This window comes from Echinops telfairi, unplaced genomic scaffold (genome assembly GCF_000313985.2).
Source record: "Echinops telfairi isolate 266 unplaced genomic scaffold, ASM31398v2 ScPeMD7_2010;HRSCAF=2546, whole genome shotgun sequence".
Classification (NCBI taxonomy): Eukaryota; Metazoa; Chordata; class Mammalia; order Afrosoricida; family Tenrecidae; genus Echinops; species Echinops telfairi.
This window is the reverse complement of record NW_022105908.1, coordinates 21,103,811-21,113,995: the sequence shown is the minus strand read 5'-3', so window position 1 is coordinate 21,113,995 and position 10,185 is coordinate 21,103,811.

The following is a 10,185-nucleotide window of genomic DNA, read 5'->3' as shown; positions in this document are numbered from 1 at the left end:
ATTTATTTATTTATTTATTTCCAATAAAATGATTTTTTTTAAAAGAAAGAAGAATCAAATTACATTTTAAATAAAACTCCCAAGAATAACAAAATAAAACACACACAAGAAACCTCAATCCAAAAGAAATCAAAACAGAATGAAAGGTAGAACAAGTTGAAAATGGGTCAAAAGGGAAAATAAATGGTCAAATGGTAATTTTTAACATAACTATATCTACAGTAATCCACTTTCCAATGCACTTTCTGTGAGGAAAAGCCCCTAGCCAATGGACTGAGGGAATCGAACAAGGGAGGTTTAATCCACAAGAGGGAGCTGCAAATACATCTTGGGCTTGCATGGTCATCAAAGCCTTCTACAAACTGAGTGCTCAGACTTTAAGCTCAATACAATCTCTGTGCTCTGACTAAGGATTTTAGTATTAATAATCATAACCTGGGGATACTAAGAATATTTACCCCAGAGTAGATGGAAATAATGTATTTATCTGACTGCTCATTCTATTTAAACATCAAAACTCCATTTGAATCTTAGAATAGAACACCTTCCTTAAATGAAAACATTATTGATTTTATTTATTGCCTCTTAAATGCAAACTAGGCTCTTCATCAGTGACCCATGACTTTCCAAACTCCTTTGATGAACGTCTTTGAAGCTGCCCCTTGGTTCCATCTCATCAGAGGAACACTGTGCTGCCCTCCTTAAGGTAATGTGCTGTTGCACAAAAGAATGATAATACATCATTCACATGTCCCTTTTGGCCATTATACTTCGGAAATTATGGTTTTCTGAGCATAATGATTATGTTGTAGCCATACAGAAATGATGGACTGCTTCCTACATTCACATCTTCCATATGGCGGTATATTGATAACCTCCATGGGAAGGAAAGCCTTAAAATAAATTGTATATGCCTGAACTTGTAAAACAGAGGCTTAAAACTGTTATATCCCAAGACACTAGTTTCTTCCTCCATTTTTTTTTCCTTTTTAAAGATCGTCTTATTGGGGGTTCTTATAGCTCTTATAACAAACCATACATCGAGTGTATCAAGCACATTTGTACATATGTTGCCATCATCATTTCCTAAACATTTGAGCCCTTGGGATCAGCTCCTCTTTTTTTCCTCCCTCCCCTTCTACCCACCTCGTGACCCCCGATAAAGTCTAAATTATCATTCTATTTCATATATTTCACCAACTGCTGTCTCTTTTCACCCACGTTTCTGTTGTTTGTCCCCCCAGAGGGGAGGGCGGTTATGCCTAGATCATTGCAATAGGTTCCCCCTTCCAGAGGAATATTGTGTGTTCATTGGTGATATACTGCATCCTGGTTAACTCATCCCTTCCTTGTGATCCTTCGTGAGGGGATATCCTATTGTGTACAGATGGGTTTTGGTTCTCTGCTCTGACCGCCCTCGTTCTCAGCAATATCTTAGTGAAGGTTTTGTGTCTGCTTGCCTGGGTCAGGATTCTCAGTGATTTTTTCAGATATGTAACAATATAATTTGGGTGTGAATTTTACAGCATGTAGATTATACTTCAAAAATATGATAAATGAAGATTCTATATGTACATATACACACAAACTTAAGTTTAGGACATTTTTTAGTACATTTCCTCCAAAAAAATGTGTTCTACTTAGAAGTTAATTAAGAGGATTACCAGTTGTACATTTGGCCCTCAACCCAATCACACAGGGTATACACCAAACTAATGGGTGTTGAGTCAATTCTGACTCATACAGACCTAAGTGGGCAGAGTACAACTGCCTCTTTGGGTTTCCGAGACTTTGAATATTTACAGGTGTAGACAAGCTCATCTTTCTCCCATTCACCTGGTAGAGACCTAATTTTATAGCATTGTGATCTGGGAACATGCTCCGTGGAATTTTTTATGACAGTTTTATTGGCACTTCATGCACACGTCATGACAGTTTTATTGGTACTTCATGTACACGTCATACAATCCAGTAATTCAATCAGACCAAGAGGAGTTGTCCAATCATCATGAGCTTTGTAGTTTTTGATGTTTTTCAATTTATGGGGACTTGCTTTGTAGCCTCACAATCTATTCTGGACAATGCTTCACATACAAGGGAAAAGCATGATTTGGTAACGGTGCTTTTTTTTATTATTTTACTTAATCTCATAAATCATTACGCAAGCTTAATAGAGTCACCGAGTTTCAGAAATTATCTGGTGACTTAAGTAGTGACAGAGAACCTCAGTACTTAGTATTTGCCAGCCTCTATTAAAAACCACACCAGACCAAAGAACCCTTTGCTAGCAAGTCTATTCATGTTGACAGCAGGTGCTATAGAGCAGAATTCCTTGATAGGATTTCCTTGCCTGTAATCTTTAGGGAAGATTACCAGGCCTTTTTTATGTAGCGCTGGTGACGGCTTTCATTGCTAACATTTGGGTCATCCTTTCACTCATTTCCTTCCAAGCAGTCAATGCCAACACATAGTGACCCTATAGGATGCAGCAGGATTGCCTCTGTGGGCTTCCAAGGCTGTAACTCTTTATAGGACCAGAGAGTCTGGTCTTTCTCCATCAAGTGGCTCATGGTTTGAACTGCTGATCTTGGGGTTGGCAGCCCAATGTGTAACCCACTGTATATCCATAAACATTTTTTAAGACAGTAGAGTCTTTCAGGAAATATATTTGATAAGATTAGGGTTGATTAGGCTCCACTGCTGAGACAGGATCCCCTGAGGTTGACTTAACTGCATGATGCAAACACCAGACTTTCTCATTAAGTCAGCTGCTACCAGAAACAAGAGATGGTCTCAGGGACTGGACAAAAGGGTTTGCCATTGTGGTCAGAAGATGCCATCAAACTGCTGGTCTGAGATAAGAAGCAAAAGATCTGTGGAAAATTTATAAGAGCCAGTGGTCTCTAAATGGCCAAAGGTGTTCATTCTGTAATCATGGGCCAATTTTCAAAATGACAATTCTGCAGTATCTGGACATAGATTTTGGATAAACATACCCCCATAGAAACAAAAAAAGACCACCCTCACTCTGTGAGTGAAGACTGGAAGAACTGTGGGATAAACCTATGGGAAACAGAAGGATCTCTCCCAAGTTGTCTCCCCCAAATATATGCCCAACTTAGCTGCTTGTGAATGACTATACACTTGGAGGTCATCAGAAGTAGAATCCCAGGAGTCATGCTCCCTAAGAGCTTTCAGCCATCTAGACCAAGTAGACACCACTGTTTATCCCATAACAAGTAGGGCCCACTCCCTTCTGATAAGGAAAGTAGTTGTCTGTTTCCTTGTAGGAGACACCAGAGAGGTCAAACCCGCCCAAGAATGACCAAGGTTAGATTGCCATCATGAATCTACAGTCTGCCCATCTTGTCACATGTATACCCCTAGACCTTCCCATTCCTATGGGCACACCCCTAGCTCATCCCCTTCCTGTCATGCTTATGCCTATTATACATCCCCTTCCTGCAATGTACTGCCCCTTCCTGTGACGTGTGGTTACCGGTAATCATGTCACCCTACTGAGATATAACCCTTGGTTAGCAATAAAGTAAAGGCTCTCCCCGGTCCTCGGCCCAGTGTCTCTCCTGCTCTCGCTCCTGGGGCTCTCTTCTGATCTCATGGCCGGGCTCCCCCCAAGAGGACCACCAAGTGGGGCTGAGGTGAGCATGCTACTATGAATTGTATCTGACTCCATTATTCCAATCTCTACCTCTCATGTTCTCTATGGTTTTACTATAATCTTTACTTATTATCGCTGTACAATTGCGCCTACGCGACCTGTGATGATTTGTGGGGGACTCTCCTCACCCTACATAAACCCACGGGATGAATTCCAAACATATGGAGTTCTTGTTATTGTTAGATACAATCGAATCTGTTCAGTCCCATAGCAACCCTATGCACAACAGAATGAAACACGCCCCAATCCTGCCTCACCCTCACAATTGTCCCTATACTTGAGCCCATTATTGCTCCCACCTGTGTCTTTCCAACAACATGTTCAAAGTACATGAGATGAAGTCTCACCATCCTTGCCTCTAAGGAGCACCCTAGCCATACTTCCAAGACTGAAGGATTGGTCCTTTTGCTAGTCCACTGTTCTTTGAATCTTCTTCGTCAGCAGCACAATTTAAATACATTGATTTTTTTCCTTCACTCTTACTGCTACAATGAAATTACTTTCACATGCATATGAGGCACTTGACAATACCATGGTTTAGGTCAGCCATGGTTTAGGTCTAGTCCTCAAAGTAACCTCCCTACATTTTAAACACTCTAAAGAGGTCTTCTGAAGCAGATGCACTCAATGATACATGGAATACAGCTGGGGAAAGAGAGTGAAAGGTCGGTAGATCACCAGTCACCAATTGCTGGCTCCTGGATGCCTGGTCATGGCAACCCCATGTGTGCCATAGTAGCAATATATTCCATAGAGTTTACAAGGGCTGATGATTCAGAGGTCAGTAGCCTGGCCTTTCAACCCAAGGGTGCCTCTGGGTAGATCCAACCCTCCAATCTTTGCTAGCAGCCAAGTGTTTAACCATTTGTACTCCTAGGGAGAGATGCTCAAACCAAAGCCCCAGCCATGGGGTTGATTCTGACTCATAACATTTCCATCTAGGATTTCTAAGATTATAAATCTGTGTAGGGACAGATCGCCTCATCTTTCTCTCTGGAAGCAGTTGGTGACTTTTCATCACTGACCGTGTGATGAGCAACACTTACCCTACACCACCGCCAGGAGTCCTTAGAGAGAGATCGAAGAGCCCTAGTGGGAAAACCCAGGCTTCAAAAAACTCCTGAAAGGCTTCTTGAATTCACAAGAGGGAAACAACAGATATCTACTGCCTTAGAAAACAGAGAAACAACTGTGATGATGCAGGAGATACCACTCCCCATTTAGGAGCTGAAGTTGATGAGAATAGGGCCCCTGAGGGCCAATTCTCAACCATCCAGATTTTGAGGAGTGGAGGTGAGGAAGTCTCTCACTTAGGATAGAAGGTTCCCAAGAGCAAGCCTGTACTGAACATGACATTCACTAATATGCTTTAACTAATGGCGATATAATCACTGGAAAGCCCATGCAAAACCTAACTTGACCTCCATGATGCTATGTGTCCAGACTGATGCACGAGGACTGACAGGGGCCAGTCAGCATCCAGGGTTCTCTTAGCCCTTCGTGCAAGAGCAGAAACTGTGGTCAGTATCCAGCGCCAGACAGGGAGAGAGCAGGGCACACAGAAGTGACCAGTGGCGTCACTTAGGTAGAGGTTATTCTAGGCTGTTCCTTTGCTTGTAGCCAAGAGGGCCCTATTGGCTGTCTCATAGGAGAGTTTCTGTCTCTGCACTAAAGCCCCGCTCCTCCCCTGACTAACATGACCTTAGGTGATGTCCCTTTATACAACATCAACATTATTTCTCCTTTGCTTTGCTGATTGAGCAGTTTCACAACAGCACTCTCACGGACTTTGTGCAATCTTCTCTATATTTTTCAAGACGTGCAGTTTCATTTTGCAGCCAACTAGATGGACAAAGTTGATAAATGGGAGAAACACTGAATGATAAATGATTTTACAAGCAGTCCACTCTCACAAGGAGTTTTCAGTTATACACAAGCTTGGGAGTTTGGGGACTCTGAAAGTAAATATGTGGACCATATGAGCCACCTATGGCTATACAACCAATTACCTCAAAATTCCATGGCTTATGACAGCAAACCTTTATTTTTTCACGCATTTTCTGAGAACCAGTCAGTTCTAGCTCAAGTCTCTCATGAGGTTTCAGTCAAGCTGATGGCTAACGTTGCCATCTGAAGGCTTGACTGGGGCTAGAAGATGACTTACATGGCTGCTGGCTGGAGGCCTCAGTTCCTCATTGGTTGTTAAACAAGAAGACTTAACTATTTCATGAATGGAATGCTCCATAGAGACTTCAGAAGTGTTCTCACAACATGGCAATGACTCCCCTCCCCCACAGTAAACAATAAGACACAGAGAGAAGTGGCAGATGGGAAGAGAGGGAGCATGTGAGAAGAAGCCATACTGTCTTGTGTCTTTGGAAGTCAGACATCTTCACTTCTGTCATATCCATTGGGTACACAGACCAATCATGATGTCAATCAGGAAGAAACCGTGCAAAGGTGTGACTATCAGGAGGTAGAAGCCATGTTGAAGACTGGTAACAGCATGCATGACCTCTGGCTTCCAGCAATTCACTCCCCTGACCCCCAACAAATGCACTCATTCTTTCTCAAGACACCCCAAAGCTGAGTTCTATTACAGCATCAGTGTGTGAGCTCATCATCTAAATAAGAGACAGGTATGGATGAGATCTCTCAAGTGTATTTCTTTAAGGACAGCGTCTTCAGTACTGTTAGTTGCTTTCTGAATACCTGTGAATGAAAGAAAATGTCACGTCTCCTGCTTCCACCTGCCCTGCCCCTTACTCCAACATGCAATAGGGAGGCTGGCCTAGGATAACTGGCCTACATACCTCTATTCAACAGAGGGGCTGGGAGGGATGGGTGTGGCTAGCATAACTGTCTGGGCTTAACATCTAAACACCACAACCAAATCACCAGTGAACCTCCTAATGCCCAACCAATGGCCAACAAGTCCACGCTGCCTCATTGCAACTCACTGCAGGGTCTCTAAGGCTGTGAATCTTGGAGGGAGCAGACAGCCTCATCTTTCTCCCCTGGTTTGAACCATGGAACTTGTGGTTGGCACTCAATGCCTCACGCTCAGCACGGCCAAGGATCTTTAATCTAACCACTCATTACTGCAAATTCTGTTTTAGTGTCTTCCAAACTCTTCAGTCATACTTCTAATTTATGAGAAGATTCTTGGACTTGGGCTATTTGGACAGATGGATAATCTGGCCTCCTACATTTGGACTCTTGAATTTCATTTATAAAGGAGAACTTGAACTTTAGTTTCAGAGCTCCCCTTTAAGCTACACTTGGTTATATCTATGCTTTTATTATAGCATTTACGGCAGTGCATTTTGCAAAAAATTAGGTTTTCGAGATTACTTCATCCTTCTTTCAAAATTCCCAAGTACATAAAAAAATGAAAGCCCCCCTTTTATCTTCTGCACACTCCCTAGAGGCAGTGTTTTATTGATTAGAGATTCAGGGTTTTTTTTCTTGTTTACCTTTTTATTGGCAACTAATCCACACATCATACAAGTCAATCGTATCAAAAAGAATTGAACAATCATTACCACAATCCATTTTAGAAAACTCCTCCCACCCCATGGTTAAATCACCTTTAAAATGGGTTGTGTAATCACAATCAGTTCTAGGGCTCCTGCTCCACTTCACTGTTTATGCCTAGAATCTCCTTAGCTTCCACCCAACCCACCCCTATAGTCTCGATAAACCCTTGCTTCAGTTATTATCTCTTTGCATGCAGTCTTGTGCTTCACAAATTGGGAAACCCAATAGAAACAATAAAAAACAAAATCAAAATAGAAATAAAGTGGTATCAGTTATTTTTCTATGTTCACGGTTGATATAGCTTTTAACAATTGAGGAACATATGTTTGTATTTTGTTTAATGCTGTTTATTAAACTTATATGTCTGTACACAGAACACTGAAAAATAATTTTCTTTAATATTTAAACATTGGTTACACACTAATTTAAATTCCATTAAGCAATTTAAACTGCATTTTCTAATTCACTGGGATGAATCATTTAAAATACACTTTTAAAGCAACACAAAATAAATGCAAATAAAGCGATTTCAAGGCTTACTATAGTTATGTTTAAAATACTTCCAGGCCTTTCTTCTGTGCTGTCTCTGGTTGAATTGGAATAGTTTCTCTTCTGGCTACTTATTGAGGCCCCTAACCACATTTTTGCTAAAGTATTATCTGATGGTTTGTTTTGGGGGTTTTTTGGTGCTACTGCAATTGTCACATACTCTCCCTTTGGGGCAGATCCTCTGAGGTGCTAGAATCGAGCTTCCCAGAGGATCGATTCTTGGAACAGTCTCTGAGGTTGGTTGCAAATCCCAAAGAACTGTCTTTTCCCATAAAAACCTCCTGCTACCCAGTAAGACTTTTAAATTTCACTAGACTATCTTCTAGAGCAGTTATAGATTTATAGGCACATTTTTCAGAAATACAAGAAAGTTCTCATATACCTGCTCCTCCCTGCAAACATTTTATTTTATTCACATTTGCATAGCAGTGGAACATTTGTTACAACTGAAGAACCAACATTGTTATATTGCTATTAACTAAGATCCATAATTTCTATTGTTAGCTGTCAATGAACTGACCCCGAATCAGTAATCTCATGCACAACAGCATCAGACCACTGGGACTGTAACCATTTTACTTAGAAATAGACCAACAGGTTTTTCTTCCCATTTTGTCTTAGTCTGAATATTCCCCTGAAACCTGGTCACCACCGCAGCACTATGCAACTTCTACTTACTGATGGGTGCCACCAGGACTTGAATCAAGTTCTCTCTCATGGAAGGTGAGAAATCTCCCACTGAACCACAACTGGCCTCTTAGTTTGGGTTGTTGTTGTTAGGTGCCATCAAGTCGGTTCTACCTCATAGTGACCCTATGTACCACAATATGAAATAATGCCCGGTCTTGCACCATCCTCACAATTGCTCTTATGTTTGGGCCTGTGATAGGTAGGTTTATTGTGCCAACCTGGCCAATAGGAGCATGTGGGATTAATGAGGTCACAGTTTGATTGGAGAGCAAAGAGATAAATGGCTTGGCAACGCCCACCCCTCGCTCTCTTGCTCTCTGGAGAGCTGACCAGCTTGTGGCTGCTTTAGCTAGTTCTCTGCCTCAACTTGTGACCTACACTACCCGTGGGCCAGCCAACTTGTGGATCATGTTGCTAGAGCTTGAAGTTCCTTCAAGATCTCCTTCACCACAGTGCTTTTGTGTGTGTGCATTGCTTGAGCTTGAGGCTGTTGTCATGCAGTGCTTGAGATCGATATCTCCTCCAGGCTTGCTTTGCTAAGCTCCTGAGTTGCTGACTGTTAGTGACCCACCCTGTTGTTTGCTGCATGTGGTGGGGCTCTGCCTGCATTACCAGAGGGAAGACTCAGCTTTCTACTTCCTTAACCTTGGACCCGGCAGCCCTTGTGAATTGGAGGACTTATAGTAACTGTTCTATGGAAGTGAGTTGAACTGTGCCCTCTGTACTGCTGCATGGACTAGTTAGTTGTTATATTCCTTTGTGATGTATAAATCTATCTATCTACCTGTCTGTCTATCTATCTATATATTTACCTATCACCATAAGTGTCCTGGTTTTGTTTCTCTAGAAAACCCTGACTAACACAGAACCCATCTTTTCTTCTAAGAGCATTCTGATTGTACTTCTTCCAAGACAGATCTGTTTGTTGTTCTGGCAGTCCCCGGTACTTTTGATATTGTTTGCCAGTATTGTAACTCAAATGCATTGATTCCTCATTGGTCTTCCTTATACAGTGTCCAACTTTCACCTGCATATGAAATGATTGAAAATTCCATGGCTTGGGTGAGGCCCATCTTAGTTCTCAGAGTGACATCCTTGCTCCTCACCATATCAAAGGATCTTGTGCAGCAGATGTACCCAATGCAATGAGTCGTTTGATTTCTTGACTGCAGCTTCCATGAGCATTGGTTATGGATCCAAGCAAGATAAAAATCCTTGGCAATTTAAACGTTGCTCCATTTATCAAGCTGGCATTTGCATCAGCGCTGGTATTTTGTGTTTGTACGGTGTAGTCTTCTGAATTGATGTTATGTGTTCACCGTTACAGAATCACACAGAGTAGTTGCATTGCCCTGAACGTCTTCTGGTCTCCACCTGCTCATCTTTCCTTTCACGCCTGCTCAATGAGACTTACAGCATTCAGATGTGGAAGCATAAAAAGGTTTCTGCAATGTGAGTACATTCCCTGAAATGGTTAACTTCTTTAATTTCATTTGGTCAAAATTATGGAATCCCTTCTTCTACCATGATTATCTATTGACTTACTCTGTTAACATTATAAAACAAATGTGTCATGCATTATTATCAGCATGCTGTTATGGTGAAGGTGTGCTGAACCCAAGTCATGGCTTTGTAAAGACCCCATTTTCCTGCAAAAGCTGGGCCATGAAAATTAAAGAGAAAAAGACAGAATTAATGCCTTTGAATGGAATACACACTAGGGCAGC